Below are 19,633 nucleotides of genomic sequence, written 5' to 3' on the forward strand. Positions count from 1 at the left end.
TTCTCTGCTCCCAGATGAGGGTCCTTTTCAGCCCCGAGTTCTCCAATCTAGGATAAGCCCTCTTTTCTTTCTCTCACTCTTACTTCACCTACAAGAGGCACCTCTTTCATTAACTTGGTGATTCCCTAAGCTCACTATCATGTTCCATCAAAGAATACATTCAAATGGCCAACAGACACATGAAAAAATGCTCCACATCACTTGGCATCAGGGAAATACAAATCAAAACCAGAATGAGATACCACCTCACACCGTTCAGAATGGCTAAAATGAACAAGTCAGTCAATGACAGATGCTGGCAAGGATGTGGAGAAAGGGCAACCCTCCTACACTGTATGTGGGAATGCAAGCTGGTGCAACCACTCTGGAAAACAGCGTGGACGTGCCTCAAAAAGCTGAAAATAGAACTACCCTATGACCCAGTGCTTGTAGTACTGGGTATATACCCTACAGATACAAACGTGGCATTCTGAAGGGGCACATGCACCCAAATGTTTATAGCAGCAATGTCCACAATAGTTAAACTATGGAAAGAAACTAAATGTCCTTCAACAGATGAATCAATAAATAAGATGTGGTATATATGTTCAATGGAATACTATGCAGCCATCAAAAAAAATGAAATCCTGCTATTTGTGATGACGTGGATGGAACTAGAGGGTATTATGCTTGGCGAAATAAATCAATCTGAGAAAGACAACTATCATATGATCTCCCTGATATGATGAAGTGGAGATGCAACATAGGCAGTTTCGGGCGTACGAAAAAAAAATAAAAAAAGATGGTATTAGGAGGGAGACAAACCATAAAAGACTGAATCTCACAAAACAGACTGAGGGTTGCTGGGGGGAGGTGTGTTGGGAGAGGATGGTGGGGGTATGGACATTGGAGAGGGCAGGTGCTATGGTGAGTGATGGTGAGTGCTGTGAATCACAGACCTGTACCCCTAGGGATAAAAACACATTATATAAAAAATTTTAAAAAATAATTTAAAAAACCCATTAAAGAAAAAACACAGATTGCAAGCCCAGAGCTAATCTCATATTCAATCAAAACTTTTGAAAGTTTTCCCCTTAAAGATCAGAAGAAAGACAAGTGTGTCCATTTTCACTACTCTCATTTGACACAGTAGTGGATGTCCTAGCCAGAGAAACAAGGAACACAAAGAAATAAGAGACTCCAAAAAAAAAAAAAAAAAAAAAAGGAAGAAGTAAAATTTTCTTTTTTTGGATAACATGAACTTACATGTTAAAAAATCCTAAAAAATTCACAAAAAATTTGAATAAACAAATTTAGTAAAATTACCAAATACAAGATCAATATATAAAAGAAAAGAATTTTGTTTTGTTTCTTTTTTTTTAATGGACTGCTTCCCAGTTTGTCATGTCATCCTTGTTCAGTGATCACGCTAATCTTCTCTGCATCATTCCAATTTTAGTATATGTGCTGCCAAAGTAAGCACAAGACAGGAGCATTTTAACATTCTAATGATGAACTATCTGAAAAAATAAAGAAAACAATCTAATTCACAATAGCATCAAAAATAATAAAATACTTAGGAATAGATTTAACTAAGAAGATGAAAGATCTGTACTCCATAAACTATGACATTGATAAAGAAATTGAAGGTGACAGAAATGGAAAGATAGCTCATATTTATGAATGGTAAGAATTAACATTGTTAAAATGTCCATACTACCGTAAACCATCTGTAAATCCAATTCCTATCAAAAATCCAATGTTAGGGGCGCCTGGGTGGCTCAGTGGGTTAAGCCGCTGCCTTCGGCTCTGGTCATGATCCCAGGGTCCTGGGATCGAGCCCCGCATCAGGCTCTCTGCTCAGCAGGAAGCCTGCTTCCTCTTCTCTCTCTGCCTGCCTCTCTGCCTGCTTGTCATCTCTCTCTGTCAAATAAATAAATTAAAAATCTTAAAAAAAAATCCAATATTATTGTTTTACAGAAGTAAGTAAAGAATCCTAAAGTTTATATGAGACCATGAAAGACAACAAATAATCAAAGCAGTTCTGAGAAAGAATGAAGAAGGGAGATTACACTTCTTGATTTGAAACTATACTACAAAGCCCTCATGCTCAAAACAATAAAGTATACTGGCATAAAAACAGACCAATAAACAAGTAGAACAGAATTGAGAGTCCAGAAATAAATCCTTTCATACAGTCACCTAATATTTGACAGGGGCCAACATATGTAATGGGGAAAGATAGTCTGTTCAATAAATGATATTTAAAACTGAATAGTCACATAAACAGTATGAAAAGGGAACCTTATATCACTCATAAGTCTGAACTTGAAATAGATTAAAGACTTAAAGGTGATGCATGAAACTAAATTTCCTAAAGGAAAACATAGGAAAAATTCTCCTTGACATTAGTCTTGCCAATAGTTTTTTGGATACCAGACTAAAAACACAAGCAAAAAAAGCAAAAATAAATAAATGGTATTACATCAAACTAACGTTTCTGCATTGCCAAAAAAAGGGAGAGAGAATGAAAACACAATCCACAGAATGTAAGAAAATACTTACGAATCTTATATCTGAAAAGAGGTTAATAACCAACAGATACAAATAGAAAAAAATATATGATTAAAAAAATAGCAAAAGGATCTCAATAGACTTTTTTTTTCAAAAAAGTTATATAAATGACCAACAGGAGCATTAAAAAGTGCTCAACGTAAAAATCTCAGGGCAAAGTCCTTATGTTGTTGTTGTTGTTGTTTACCTCTGAAAAACACAGCAAGATATTAGAATATATACTACCAAAAAATTGAAACTAACCAATTTTGGTAAATATTGGGGAAAACGGGGAACTTATGCACTGTAATAGGGATATAAATTTGTATGGAAAACAGTATGGAGATTATTCATATTATTAAAAGTAAAATTACCATATGATTCAGTAATCCCACTTCTAGGTATCTATCTAAAGAAAACGAAGTTCACTGTTCAAAGACATATCTGCACTCTTATGTTTATTATAAAATTATTAACTCTAAGCAAGAGATGGAAATAACTTCAGTATCCATTAATGGATGAATGAGTAAAATAAGTATGGTAAATATATACTACGGAATACTACTTAACCATGAAAAATTAAGAAATACTGCCATTTACAACAGCATGGATGGATCTTGAAGGTATTATTCTAAGTGAAATATTTCAAAGATTTTGTATATTTTTTTAATTTATGTATTATGATATCCCTTACATACAGAATCTGAGGAAAAGGAAAACTAATGGAAACTTAGAGTTGAGTTGACAAGGGGTGAACCTGGGGTGGAGTAAGGTGGTCCAAGGGTGCAAACTTGCAACTATAATATGAAAAAGTTCTGGGGATCTAATGTACAGCATGATGATCATAGTTAATAAGATATACATACTTTTTTTTATTGTGCTTCCCTTTATTAAACTTTGCATATATCACATTCTTACAAGTTGAAAGTTTATAGCAATCTTGTATAAAAGAGGTCTGCTGCCACCATTTTTCTAACAACATTTGTTCATTTTGTGTCTCTTTGTCACATGTTGGTAATTCTTGCAATATATCAAGTTTTTTCATTATTATTGTATTTGTTATGGTGATCTGTGATCAGTAATTATGACCCACTGAAAACTCAGAACTAGTGTACTTAAGGTATATACATTGTTTTTCTTTAAAAACATAATGCTTTTGAACAGTGCAGTATAGTTTTTATTTTTTATATGCACTGGGAAACATAATTTTTTATATGCACTGGGAAACCAAAAAATATAATAATTTGACTTAGTTTATTGAGATAATCACTTTATTGAGGCAGTCTGGAACAAAACCCACAAGACCTCTGAAGTTTATCTCTACTATACTATATACATAAAAGTTGCTAAGAGAGTAGATCTTAAAATTCCTTATGATAAATGCATAAAAAACAGTGGCAACTATACGAGATAGTAGATGTATTAACATTTTTATGTAGATTATATTGCAATAAAGATGTATACCAATTTATCAAATTGTACAAAATTTACACAATGTTAAAGGTTTGCAATGTTATAAGAAATCATTTCTTAAATTTACAAATATGTCGATTTTTTTCAATAAACCTGGAAAAAACTTTTTGTAGAATTAATCTATTTTTCAAAAAATGAAGTAAGGCAGTAGAAACTGCAACTAACTCTGAAATAATAGAATATAAAATCCATTTTCATTATATACACTGTGACAAAAAGTATTACTTAGTTTACAATGGAGGAGTACTTATGAAACATGAAGGATGGTCTATAAATAAGGCTGAAAGAGCTCAGTTTTAAGGTTTAAATTTAAAATCTTCTTTTGAAATACTAAACTGACCACCCAGTGTTCCAAACATCAATGTCTTAACTGCATGAATTTATTTCATACAACTCTATAATCTAGTTTCATAAGAAAACAGCATGCAAATTTTGAATAAGACAGACTTGCTTAAGTTTCATGTTCAACAGTAAAGGATACCTCCCTAAAAACAAATAGAAGACAAATCAGCATATTTATTATGATAATTATTATTCATAAAGAGATTCATATTGAATTAGGGAATATATATCCTCAGAGGGGGTAAAGTAAAATGAAATTTATTTTGGTAAATGTGTCTATGAATAGTCAATACAATGCCTCAATATAAATGAATATTACCATTTTGAACAATTTAATTACTATTACTAGAATTATTATAAGTATAAAAATAGCTATCATTTTAGCATGGAATATGAGATTCTCATGCTCCATGCTTCATCACATACACACAACAACGCAGCATAATAAGTATTATCATCACCATTTCATGGGTGAAAAAACTGAGGCTAACACATTTGGATAACTGGTTTATGATTACATGGGTAGCAAAAATGCATCACACTAATTTAGGCTTTATGATTTCAGAATTGTACTCTTACCATTGCACATTCTATTACTCTGTAAATACTTGGCCTGTTTTCATTTGGTTCTTTAATTTTATTCATGTGGTGATGGCTTAAAGCTTCATTTAAAGGAAGCTTAAAAATTTCATTTAACCAAAAGCTCCCAAGAATTAAAAATGTCATTGATCTAATGTAGACATGGATATCATTAGTTAATGGGTAACTATATATTTTCCACTCTAGTGAGATAAAAGAGTATTTTTCTAAGTTTTAGTCTCTCAGTGTTAAAAAGGACTTTGTTAAAATAGAAATATTTAGACAAAGGTGATCAAAAGTCTGGATCAGGTCACCTTAAGGTAAATATTAGGAACCTGAGGAAACAAATGGAGATTTGAACACTGAGCTATGATATAATGAATGGTTTCAAGTATTTAGTAGAGTATAGAAAAGCCCTTTAAAGCCTGGTCTTAGCCTAGCATTGCAGCTTCTGGGATATCTATCTATCATCTATCTATCTAGATATAATGTGAAAACTTTTTTAACTTAAAGATTTTGAGAAATAGAACATAAACAGCACCATAGAAGATCTGTTTATGATAACAACCTAGCCCCTCCTCCCAGTTTGTTAATATTCTCTCTTATTTAATGTAACATTGTGCAAATAGACCACTACTGATCTGCTGTTATGAATGAAATAGCTATAATCATCTGTTTGCATATCCTGGTGAAAATATTCATTTAGTTCCATGTTGTATTTCTAGGAATGGACCAAATTTTTATTTTTATTTTTAAGTTTTCTAAATATTGTCCAACTTACCTCAAATGTTTTTATTATGGGCACTTTCATTCTTTCACATTCTTGCAAGGCAATTTTACTGTTGCCCAATATGGTAAGTGTGTAATAGTATGTCATTTTAGGTTTTAATTTATTTTTAATTTAATTTAATTTAATTCCAGATTCATAATAAAGATAAACAGTTTTTATATATGAGTGGCCATTTGGATTACCCTTTCTGAAAAGTGCATGCTCAAATCTTTTGATATCTTAACATTGTGTCATACTGACTTCTTTAATAGTAGATTTTCTGAATGAACTTTAAGCTGTATAGGTCTTCTCTATTTTATTTTGAACTTGTTTTCATTTCAAAATCTTTATATTTATTTTCATAATCTGCTTTTATTTTGCTTTGTCTATTATCTATCTATCTATTTATTTACAAACAAGAGAGAGCGAGCGAGTGAGAGAGCAGGGAGGGATAGAAAAAGAAGGGAAAAGAATCTTAAGCAGGCTCCAGGCTCAGCACAGAGCCCAACTCTGGGCTCTATTTCACAAGCCTGACATCAGGACCTGAGCCAAATGAAAGAGATAAAATAAAATTAAGGTGTTAAAAAAAAAAAGGAAAAAGAATTGGAGGTTTAATTAAGTGAGCCACCCAGGCACCCCTGTGGTACCTTAAATTAGCTGTCATATTTTTAAAGTTCTAGAGTATCCATTTGTTCATTTATAAAACCTTTCTCAATATCATTTTTAGTGTCAGTTTTTGGTTCAATTTGCTTCCCCTCTCATTTCTTTGAGCAGAGTAATCAAGCCATTTTACAATCTTTATTGATCATTTTAACATCATACTTAATCCCATTTTGTCTATCAAATCTTGTTAATGGTTTTTCTTTGTGTGCTTTGTTACATTTTGCTATGTTCAAGACATTATATTTGAAACTCTTATTGAGTAGGGATAATTAAGAGCTATAATAATGGTATGGTCCTCCTTGGTAGGATTTTCTCTTATATCTGAGACTCTACAAGACAATCATACTCCAAATTCAGTGATTGACTTTCTCAGTTTACACAGAAGGCAAGGTAGGCTATAGTCTTATTTCTGCTTCTCCTTGTGCTTTGGGGATCTCAAGTTAAATTTGGGTTGTACCAAAGTCCTCAAATTTGATTGCTGCTGGATTTTGAATTTTGTTTCTCTAGTATCAAGAGTCTATGAATAACACAGCTCAGTGTGTTTTAGCAGTTTCAAATGCTCTCATAGCTAAAATGGCTTCAGGGCATATATCTCTAGGCTCTCATTGTATTTCGTATTTTGGCCCAGTAATCCCTCACTTATTTTTATAATCATTCTGATATTTTTAACTTTAAAAGCTATTTTGTCTGGATTTTTAGTTGTCTTAAGTAGGAGTTTTTAGATCACCATTACTAGAAGCAACAACAAATATACATGAAAATATCTGCAGTAGTTTATCACATCTTTATGGCTTTGAACTTCCATAAGCTGAGGCATCCTTCTCTAATCACTTAGGCAAACTCCAATTTACCCTTTAAAACAACCCAAGAATTGCTTCATTTAAGAACATGTTCAGGGATGACTCTTCCCCACTGTTCTTACCAACATTCCCACACACTCTTTGCTACCCAAAGCTTGTTTATGAACTTTCGTTAGGTATATCAGCGTGACCAGAATTTTGCTCTATTGTATTTTTGTCCTTTAGAGCTTTAATTAAATATGAATTCCATAGAAAGTCTGTCCCTTTTCTTTCAAACCTGGGTTAGTTATTTCTTCTCATTCTTTGTCAGAAGTTACTTTATTAGAGAAACTTATAGCTCTATTGTGACTTTGGAGCCTTTACAGTTTTTCGACTGGAAAAATCACCCATCCCTGAGATTTTTACACAGCTTCCTAGCTGATATTATTCAGAAATCTGTTCAAAGCAGACTTTTTCAGGGAGGCCCTTTTGGACCACTCAGTTTAAAAACCTCTTCTCAATCACTGCTCTTTTAAAAATGTGCTTATTTAGTTCAAATATGCATCTCTATTAAAGAAAAATCAGTACGTTTTTTTTTTTTTAAAGTTGGCTTACCTATTATCTATCTCTCCCATTAAAATGATTCCTCTGGGCTGGGGTTTTGTTGTGCTCATCTTAGGCCAGGCACTCAATAAATTGTCTCTGAATGATTGAATTGTTTGACTCCCTTGCTAGATTCTCAACTTCATGAGGCCAAGGATTGTTCTATTCAGTCCTTCTTTATCCTCAATGTCTGTTATATTGCAGTCACTTACATGACTAATGGGAAAAATCACAGAAAGAAAGAGTTAAAACTACATAAAAACCCCGTAGGTTCAATAACACAAAGCTTTCTAAAATTATTTAGCCCAGGAATTGAATACTGGCTGCACTTTTGATTTTTTTTAAATGGTATTGAATTTAATTTAAATGGAAATACTGGAATGGTAGAATAATAAAAAAATTATAAAAGCAACTTGCTCCTTAAAGTAAGAATTATATAGGACATCTCTTCTAGAAGCAAAATTTTCAAATGACAAACATCTGAAAGCATAGAAGGAGAAGTAAGAGTGTGAATTGTATTTCAATGCTCTTTTCTTTATATTCAACAAACAGCTTCATTCACACACCTTTCCAATTTTTTCAACTCTTTTGACAAAGCCTTCAGAGGAGTTACTGCTGATGACAACCATCACAGCCTAACAGGAGAAATTTTATAAAGAAAAATAATAGCATGTTTTTCCCAAATTGTTAAGGATATGGTGAAGCTCTGTCGGATTCAAAGGAGGAATGTGCAATTCCATGCTATATATAATAATAACTTGTTTTAATAGTGGCTTTGCAATTTTTCAGATATATCCATTTACTGAAACCACTATCAAATAAACAAAAACAAACAAATGAACAGGGGTTCGAGACAGAAATTATCTAATCTAAAAATAGCACATGTTCACAGAATACACAACACATATCCCAAGTACTACTATAGGTTTCAAGTAATAGTCAAAACAATAGTAAACATGATTCAGACCCTACCAGTCAAATCATAAATGGGACCTTAACTGTAAATCCTTATCTTTAGATCAAAGCGGGTAATTGGGGGCTGAAGATACATTATAGAACTAATATGTTATAGAACTCCTCTGAAATGAGTCATTTATTCCATCACTTTTCCTGCACAGCTGCTGACCCATGTTTTGGTTCCTGGAAATAGCTGCTACCCTGTCATACTTCTTAAAAGCACATATATTGATAACTCTACTCATTCCTCCATTCCTCTGTGACTGTCACTGTGTTAAAATGTGGAGTCAGCTGACTCACTTGTGATGGTAATAAAGTAGATGAGTTTGCAAAGTATTTTGTTATTTCTAAAAATGCAAAAACCAAATTACATTGAAATCATAAGGGGTGTTTCAGGGAGAGCTGTAGGATGTGGTTTCTTGTGTAATCCACAGAGATTAGCTCCAACACATATTTAAACTCTCCTCTAGGAGCAACCTTAGTGGTAAAGCAAGAAGATAAACAGATGTATACACACCCTGGCACAAAAGTATCACTTATGTTTGGCTTCCTAGTCTCCTCGTGTTACTTATTTATCTTAACTTCTCTCTGAAATCAGGGAACACAGAATCTCAATCAGTAGACATTTTTCTACTGAATTACCCAATAGTCCGATCATACCCCTAATACTTTTTAAAATTATTTCACTCATAATCCCAAATCTGCTTTGCTTCCTCATCTTAGTACACTGTAATTTGATTTCAAAATGAGGACAGTTGTCAGTAATGCCACATTCATTCATCTATTTTACAATTCCATGTGCTTATAACTATGAAGATATGTTAATAACATCCATTCCAATAAGCCACCCTAAATTTATTATCATGAAACAAGACCTCAAGAAAGAGAATTCAAAATCATCCATGTATTTGCAACTTATTGCAATAAAGCCTTTATCAATAGACTTCCCTGTGCACATGGTGGTCAAATTGCTGGTGAAAACCAGCCAGATCTATTACAGGCTTTCTCATGGCTTCTAGGTAACCCAAGTGAGCCTTTATTGATACTGGGAAGGGATAAAGCAGGGAAGGGATAAACAGTGCTATAAGATTTGGCTAGACAAAAGTAATGACTCTCATTACAAAGTGAGTATTTTTTTTTCAAGCTTTAGTTCAGTTTATTTTTCTTGTATAAAACTATGTAGTAGCCACAGCTGGAGCCTGGGTCCTCTGAACAGAGACTCTGGTGTGGGTCTTCACAAGATGGTCCGTGAACTCCTGATAGGGAGACTTGGTGAACACAGTCTCCTTCCAGAGATCAGGGGTGAGATAGCTGTAGGTCTTGGAGATGGCATCGAAAGTAGCCTTGGCAAAGTTCCCTAGGGTGGCAGTGCAGCCCCTGGCCGAGGTGTAGCAGTCGTCAATACCAGCCATCATCAGCAGTTTCTTGGGCACAGGGGCCGAGACAATGCCAGTGCCTCTGGGGGCGGGGATGAGACGCACCAGCACAGAGCCACAGCGGCCAGTCACCTTGCACGGGACAGTGTGGGGCTTGCCGATCTTGTTCCCCCAGTAGCCTCGCCGCACAGGGACAATGGAAAGCTTCGCCAGAATGATGGCTCCGCGGATGGCAGTGGCTACCTCCTTGGAACACTTGACATCCAAACCGACGTGTCCATTGTAATCTCCGATGGCGACAAATGCCTTGAACCTGGTCCGCTGGCCCGCGCGCGTCTGCTTCTGCACAGGCATGATCTTCAAAACCTCGTCCTTGAGGGAGGCTCCCAGGAAGAAGTCGATGATCTCAGACTCCTTGATGGGCAGGGAGAAGAGATAGATCTCCTCCAGGGACTTGATCTTCATGTCTTTGACCAGGCGGCCCAGCTTGGTGACGGGGATCCACTCCTTGTCCGCGGCCTTGCCCCCGCGAGCTCCGCGGCCTCGGCCCCGGCCCCGACCACGGCCCCGGCCCGCCCCGGCCCCGGATGCCGCTGCCGAAGCCACCGCGGAAACCGCCGCGGCCTCCCATTCCAGGGCCCCCGGGCCCTCCGGGCCCTCTCGCAGCACCGGCGTCATCCGCCATTTGGTGTTCTCTCAGAGAGGAAACAAAGTGAGTATTTTAAAGCAAAAGAGCCTGTTGGGAATATTGTTTTATAAAATAGTGGTTTTTTTTATTAACTTTTTAAAATTCAATTAGGTAACATATAGTGTACCAATAGTTTCAAATGTAGATTTCAGTTATTCATCCATAGCATATAATAGCTAATGCTCAGTACTTACTGTTATAGCTTCTTGAAAGCAGAATTTTAACCCACTGAGCCACCCAGGCGCCCTTGAAAGCAGAATTTTAGATCACATTTTCTGATTACTTCCATGTCGTACAACACTTTCCTGCTAGCAACCTTCAAAACATACTGTTTGTTAGAGGAATTTCTTTAATAATAAATAAATAGGAATTCATTTAAATTTATAAATATATAAAATAAATAGGAATTTATTTAAATTTATTTAAATATTACACACTGTTTCATTGTTCATAAATAAGGTGATGATATTATAGCCATTAGTTGGTAGCACTGATATATCACTATCTTTTTACTTCTCAGTGCATTCTCTTTACACAAATAGATATATATTTTAAAAAATGTGAATCTGTGGCAAACTTGTAAAAAACCCTATACAGTAAAGTTTATCATTTTAAGTAATCTCAATTATCTTCCTCAATTGTGATAGTATATCCTTCTATCTAGGCCAGATATTGTATGAGGGATTTGAAGAGACATACTTTTCTAAATTTCACTTTTCTCATCTGCAAAATGCTTATCATGATCCTACAAAAAAATACACTTATAATTTTTTGATGAAAATTTATTTATTTATTTTAAGATTTTATATCTTTATCAGAGAGAGTGGGCGAGAGAGCAAGCACAGGCAGACAGAATGGCAGGCAGAGGTAGAGGGAGAAGCAGGCTCCGGCCGAGCAAGGAGCCAGATGCGGGACTCGATCCCAGGATGCTGGGATCATGACCTGAGCCAAAGGCAGCTGCTTAACCAACTGAGCCACCCAGGCATCCCTTTTGATGAAAATTTAATCTGTATAAACAATATATTTGCTGTAATGCGTGGTTCATGGAAAACATCTTTTTTAATTATAAGCAGTATTAGAAATTAAGTAAATGTGTCTATAATATTTAAAGTTTTAACACATAATTCCACTGCTTTGCCTTATTTTCTCAAATCCCTTTACCACTTTCACTGACAGAGTCAAATGTACTTTTTCTACTAGTAGCCAGCTCTTTGTCTTTTGTCAGAAAGATGCCCTTGTGAATTATTTATAATAGAGATATTAGCAATAATAATAATAATAATAATAATAATAAATAGCAATGAAAATGTTAAAAAAAAAGTTTTCTTAACTAATTAGGGTTCTTAGACATCAATTAGAGGAACCACCTCGGGCAAGCAAATTAATCTGCAAGACATTCCCAGAATTAACAAGTCAGTCAGATACAGGGTTGTCTGTAGACTGAAAAGAACTAGGTTTGGAAAATAGGTAAGGACAGTGAAAAAAGTGATCAAATTTTTGGGCAAAATAAACTCTTAGGTGTCCTTTCAATGGAGTCCTGTTCATTATGTAGCAGAAACTCTGGAGATTATCTCAATCCATTGGAGTCACTCCGTTTATTAGCTTGCTATTGACAAAGTTATTTACAAACTGTAGAGCAAGAGGTTATAATGGAGAAAACTGATGGTAATGCACAGGATTCTTGTTAACAATAATGCAAGTTAGTGATTTTTCATTAGAAAACATAAATTCTATAACCCAAATTATGGGCCCAGAGCACTTCTGCTGCACAACTCTGCTTATATCCCAAATAACCATGTGAACTAGTTTTAATATCTGCTTCTCTTATTAATTTTTGAATAAAAATTCTTGACACAAGTATTTTATAATTGTGTGATAATCATGAATTTAATTTTTGGAGAACAAAACACACTTTAGCATAACTAGGTTTGTTCACAGAACCAGCCTTGATAACACACTTCTATATGTTAGAAATGATGTAATAAATGTAGAATATTGGGCACTTGTTTGGTATTCTTTGCCATGTTTTGCACTATCTAAAAAGAGATCAGTGAACTTGGACTGGAGTTAGTAGACATGGAAGAAAATAAAATATTACAGAGAAGAATACTCTGTGGTCCACAACCTAAACGGCCTGGGATTCCCATCATTTGGATCCCTGTAGCTTTACAGAAGTCAATTAAATTTTTGTATCTCTGATTAAAGTTGTTTCCCCAGTACTTTTTCAAACATCTCTTGTAAAGTATTGTTTCCCAGAAAAAAAGGGATTTTGCACATGTATCTGCCTTTGTCTCTGGTCATGATCTCAGTCAGGATCCTGGGATCGAGCCCCATATCGGGCTTCCTGCTCATTAGGGAGTATATTTCTCAGTCTCTCTCTGCAGCTACATCCCCCTGCCCCACTCATGCTCTCTCTCTCTCAAATAAATAAATACAATCTTTAATTTTTTAATTAAAAATAAGATAAATAAATTAAAATAAAAAGTCTGGGCTTACTGCCCCATTTAGCTCCTTTTGTTTTTTTGAGTTGTATTTAAAGCAGCATGAGAGAACATGAGGCTCTCAAACTTAAAAAAAAAAAGGAAAAAATTGAGTTTTGTTAGGATTTAAGATCTTGTCTGCTAGACAAAAACGTTGGCTTTGTTAACATGTGAAAATTATCAAAAGGGAATAAGATAGAATTCTAATAATTTTTGTAGAAATTAAAAATTTTCTCCAACCCAATTACATACAGACCCATTAAGTAAATTCATTCCAATGTCCCAAACCAACCTTTTCTAATAGTAATGCATCTGTGTAAACAGGGAATAAATAAATATTATTATTTTTTTCCTGTCTCTTCCACAGTCTCATCTGGGTATATTGGTAGCAAGCCAATTATCTATCTTATAAGACATGATATCATAAGGAAGGGTATTCTGTCCATTTGGAACAACTGAAAATCATTGTAATTTTATCTTGGTGCAGTAACTTGAGATGGCACAGTGTGGTTTATGAATATATTTTATTTTTTTTTTACTGGGAAGAAGAGATTATAGAGATATTGGTTATCCAAGAGAGACTGACAGGTGTTGATAGTTGCCAGGCCAATATCCATCTACTTTTTCCTTTAGTATCAGAAAGCACTGAGGGATTGACAACAAGGAAACTTAAAACAACATCAAATATTTTATTGTCTCTTTTCTAGTTACATTGTAACCATATGACAAAGTATCAGTCGTACAAGATATCATTCTCTTTTACCTCTATCTTTCTGCCAGAAATGTGGGCTTAATAGTGAGAACTCCAACAGCAATTTTTGCAACTGTGAATAAAAAGCCATGAAAACCTCTAAGATAGTTCACTTGACTTTCTTAAGACTCTGAACCAACACCAGAAAACACTCTCTGTAGTCTTCTTGTTAAATGAAAAATATGGTTAAACCACTTTTGACAGTCTACTACCTACAGCAAACTGTAAATCTTAATTGAAATATGTCCTCTCAGCTGTGCTTAAGCAACTGAGTCCTGAGCTTTTCAGGTTTTCAGTCTGAAAGAGTACACCTCGGGTGCTCTGAAAGGGAAGAGAAACGACACCCTGTTCTCCATATAAATTAAAGAAGAGAAATCTGTGCATTTAAGTGGGCCATATAAAATTTATCAAGCAGTTATCTCCTAACTCCTTCCTATCCAAATTACCTGATATGCTCTCCCTACTCCTTTATTCCACGTTACTGCCTTTTCACAACATGTCTTCTGTTATTTCCTTCTTGCAAGCTAGTTTTGATTTCTGCATCTAAAAAAATCAACAATCATTGTGTATTTCAATTCCCATTTTCCTCAAATGCATTGATTCTTCTTATCTATTACTCTTTTCTCATACTCAGTGTCTTTGTCTTTATGGGGTTTGTACTTTGCTTTTCCCCATCCTTTACTGCCATTATATAATCAATCTAATAACTTCTTAGAGAAAGTTAAAAATTCCCGCATAGCCACACGTGAACACAAAGTCACTGATTTTTAGCAAACCTATAAGATAGTCAGACATCCATTCAATTTCTTTTTTTTTAAGATTTTATTTATTTATTTGACAGAGAGAGATGACAAGCAGGCAGAGAGGCAGGCAGAGAGAGAGGAGGAAGCAGTCTCCCTGCTGAGCAGAGAGCCTGATTTGGGGCTCGGTCCCAGGACCCTGGGATCATGACCTGAGCCGAAGGCAGTGGCTTAACCCACTGAGCCACCCAGGCGTCCCTCCATTCAATTTCTTAACTGAGTCCCAAATGCATCCTGACTTCTAACCTAAACCTAAGCTCTACTTCTTACACGTTGTTATATGACCAAATTCTTTCAGTTCAGTATTTTGTAACATTTAAATATTAATCAGTTGATGCTTTGTTTGTGTATTTCTATGAAAATAATTTGAATACTGTAGATTTATTGTTATATTTATAGGTTTATAATCAAAGTTTCATCAGTTGAAGTTTTTGGAAATTTCAGATATAATGATTAACCTAAAATGATACTGCCTCAAATCCCTCTGATATCAAGGCCCAACACCTGATTATAGCCAAACCTGTGGTGGATAGTTCCATGGGAAATTGCAGTTACTTAACACTGATAGCATCTCATGTTCTCTCTCTCATTTTAGAATGTCTCCAACACAACCTGAAAGTGTAGGAGAGTTAATGTCCTCTGAGGACAGCTCTCAGTGAAGTGGAAATAAGAACCATAGGTAAAATTGTCAGTTTTCAGGTCTTCATGAGGACAACTTAAAGAAGTTTCTCAGGACCTTTCAGTAAAAGCAAGCCTTCATTTTCTATCCACAACAATTATATCAACAATGTACCTCTTTGACAAAGTTGCTTCTTCACTGTATCACTTTCCCATTCTTTTCTACCTTGGATAATCTCCCAGATAAACTAACAGTACTCAAATCCTTTGTCCTACTCTTTGCTCTCAGGATAAATGGAGCCAAAAGACTTAGATTAATATCAAGTTCTGAATGGGATCTTAGAGCTATTTCTGTCCAGATTTTCATAAACATAGGGACCTTTGAATTATCAGGCTATAAATAAGTTCTAAATGGAGGGGGCAAAAGCAAAAAGTAGAAATTTTTATTTTTGATTTTTAATCATAATTAATTGACTTTATTGATTATTAAAAATACTAACATTATAAAAGTGTGGATCTTTGTAAAACAATGTCTTAATGTAAGAAAGAAGTTGCATAGTCCTTTTGAGAATATTAAACCAAGTGTTCAGGTGCCATCTAATTTCTTGTTTAATCCAGAACTTTGGTGTGCATCATCTTGAGGAATAGGATTTTGAAGTCCAGACAGACTAAGAGAAAACTGATCCAAATGTGTGTGTTTATATTTCTGCTTTTGTTGTAAAAATCAAAGTGTGATTGCTGGTTTAAAATGGTAAAACTAATAATGTTCATGGACTCGATTATAAATTTTCTAATTGTATGGGAAGAATCCAATAAACATAGAATTAATTGATTTACAAATCCTCAAAGAGCTACAGGATCAGGTAGTGGTATGTTCTGATTCAACAGCATCATAATGCAGCATTTTATATGTGTGGCTAATGGATATTTTCATGAATGTTTGCTAGCTAGTCAGCCAATACAGAGAAATATTAGGTAGCGTAATTACTCACAGTTGTGTTTAATAAAATGAGAGAAAATTATCAAATGACACTAATAATAATAATCCTATAGCAGGCTAAATATTCAATGATAATTACAAGTATTAATCTAGCTTTCTTCCCTGATTATGACTCTGCTCTCCTTTATCATAATGGGAGTAGCAGATTGTCTGCAGTGAATTGTGAAAACGCAGCAGTGACTTTGGCAGTGAAGGCCTCCCATCAATTTTGATAGGTTAAAATGATTCTGGTTGGTCTTGAGCAAATGTGTCAATTTTTTTTTTCTGTGTGTGTCATAAAAGAAAGAAGCAATAGTAAATTCTTGCTGTTATTCCATGGAGCCAATAAAATCATACTGCCAACAAGAGGCTGTTGACACCATAGGTGTAGTTAACTGTCTTGAAATACTACGCCTGGAAATAAAATCCTAATATTTCACATAACCTCTTTTTTTAAAAGAAATAAAACAAAACAAAACAAAACAACTATACTGCTTACATTTAGGGCCCTGCTGTTGTGTAACTATTTTTGAACATGTCTTCTGTAAGTGTATATATATATATATATATATATATATATATATACATATTTTTCTGTGCAATAAATTCATTTAGAGATAAATTTGGATTGCAAATTATTTTGGGGGAGGCGTGGTATTTGTGGCTAGTCTTACAAGTAAAAAGGACTAAAAGAAAGAAGAAAAACATTTTTTATTACAGCATATTTACATCTGTCCAAAGTACTTATCTACTATAATACTGACTAATGTATAATACTGTACACAAAGAAAGAAGCTAAATGAGTTATAATTCAGTCAGTGTATAGCTGGCCATTTTAAAACTTACCACTGAATCTTTCTGGTATGCAATGTGATATCTGGCAATCTGGTCCAGTTCATTACATCAGGTCATTTGTATGTTCTTATTACCATTTTGATAGCATAGCACATTTTATAACCCAGACATTTTACAATGGAACTATGATGCATGTATTTTCAAAAGTATAGACATACATGAAGCTATGAGGTCAAAAAAGATGAATGTCCGTAGTACCATATAGACTCAACAAATAAAAGTGTCCAAGGGTCTGAGTGTGACTTATGAATATTGTATAAGATTAGGCCAACATGTGGTTTTGATATAAATAATCTGTTCTTAAATTAGAATTACAATTGTTGAGTACAGTGTTGAAAATGGCAGATAGATTTTAGCTATCTTTGCTCACTAGGGAAAATGGAAAAATGTTTAGTTTGGTCAGATTTTCACTTAACTTCTGAAAAATCTTACGTTTGAGAGAACCCTTCTGAAATAAGAATCCTTAAAGACATAACCCCTTTGGCACAAGTTTTCAAGAAACTTGTTTGATGTTGTAGACAATTCTATGGCACACGTACTGTTCTAGATGTTTCATGCCAATAATATGTAAGCCATACCAAGGCTACATATACATATAGAGATGTTCCTCAGCTTACAAGGGGGCTATGTACAGAGAAACACATAAAAAATTGAAAATGCATTTAATACCCCAAAACTATCAAATATCATAGCTTACCTTAAGCTTATTTAAACATACTCAGAACACTTACATTTGCCTGCATTTGGGCAAAATCATCTTAAGCAAAGCCTATTTTATAACAAAGTATCAAATATCACATGCAATTTATTAAATATTACACTAAAAAAAGAAGAATATATATATTCTATATATATATTCTATATATAGAATGCTTGTAAGAATATCAGGTGTTCACCCCTGTAATCTTCTAGCTGACTGGAAGCTGTGGCTCACTGCCGCTGCCCAGCATCACAAGATGGCACCATATAGAACAAGAGTTTCAGGTGGTAGGTGTTGTAAGTTTTACCCAAACTGACATTGGTTTTTGTCATCATATATGTCAAGTAGTTTTCTCAGGTTTATTTTTAGAATATCCTTGTATAATGAATATTTACACTGATATCTAGTATAAAAATCTTGCAATTTAACATTAGAAACATTAAGATATTGAAAATCAATCTATTTCTTTAATTCATTGAAGACATTTTTGGCTTGTTTCCAGTACTTTCTTACTGGTTAAAAAATGAATTTGAAGTAGTCTGGATTTCATTATTATATGGCACTTTCCCTTTGATGAATACAAAGACGATATTCTATATTAGCTATCTGAGAAGAATTTATTTTTTTAATTTTATTTATTTGTAAGAGAGAGAGTGAGAGAGAGCACAAGCAGGGGGAGCAGCAGGATGAGGGAGAAGCAAACTCCCGGCTAAGCAGGGAATCTGTTGCAGAACTGAGTCCCAGGACCCTAAGATCATGACCCGAGCTAAAGGCTCAGGCGTTTAACTGACTGAGCCACCCAGGTGTCCCAATCTGAGAAGAGTTCTGTATGCTATTCCTATTAATATGCAGTTTAAAGTCTAGGTAATTAACTTAATATTTTAGTGGCTATTGCATAGATAGCACTATGTTCCAGGCAGAGAGTAAGAAAGAAATATTAAATCAACCATATTCTATGCATTCTAAATGAAAATAATTAATCAATCATAAAAATCCTTCTATTTATGGAATATCAACTTATAAGCTTTCCTCCATATGAACAATGCCAAATACCAGAATAAAGGGTCATCTAATACAAATAAAGGATAGAATTAAAGAATTCTGGTAAGCCATTTAATTTTGAAAAATGGTGTTCTATTGTTGCTGAGTTGTGGTTTTCCGTTACATAATATCTGATAAGTGTAGAAGTAACATGAGTGTTACGTGAGATGAGAAATGGTATATAATTAAGATATTTTTAAAAGTACAGATAAATACAAATTTGTAAACATAGCATTATGGAGGAGTAAAAATAAATGATAGCTACACACTCTAAAGTGAATAAAACTTGGAAAGCTAATAGAGAAGTAAAACAAGGACAGTGCAAAAAGTATGGTACATTTTTATGAAGTTCAAACAAATTCTGTGAAATCATAGATGGACTTAAAGATACTATTATGTATCAAATATTGTAAAAATTAAGCAAGGAAATAGCAAACATAAAACAACCAAAGCATACAAACTTGGGTAGATACAAGAGGTGTGATCATGTTCTACTTCATAAAGAGATGAGTTAATAGATAAATACAAGTAACTAGACTTTTTAGAAGTTAATAAAACGTTGCCTGTTATTTCTTAGTAATATAAAATATATGGTTTTCTAACAAAAACGTTTATCTTAAAATATTTAAAAATAAATTTTAGGCTACT

General features: G+C 34.3%; 1 pseudogene across 1 annotated transcript; it reads right to left on the reverse strand.

The window, feature by feature from the left end:
* Positions 1-9,828: 9,828 nt before the first annotated feature.
* Positions 9,829-10,774, reverse strand: LOC309851094 (small ribosomal subunit protein uS5 pseudogene; annotated as a pseudogene). Its single transcript has one exon. The product of its transcript is annotated as a small ribosomal subunit protein uS5 pseudogene (transcript).
* Positions 10,775-19,633: the final 8,859 nt, after the last annotated feature.

The sequence above is a fragment of the Mustela nivalis genome, assembly GCF_964662115.1.
Source record: "Mustela nivalis genome assembly, chromosome: 17".
In the NCBI taxonomy this organism is placed as follows: Eukaryota; Metazoa; Chordata; class Mammalia; order Carnivora; family Mustelidae; genus Mustela; species Mustela nivalis.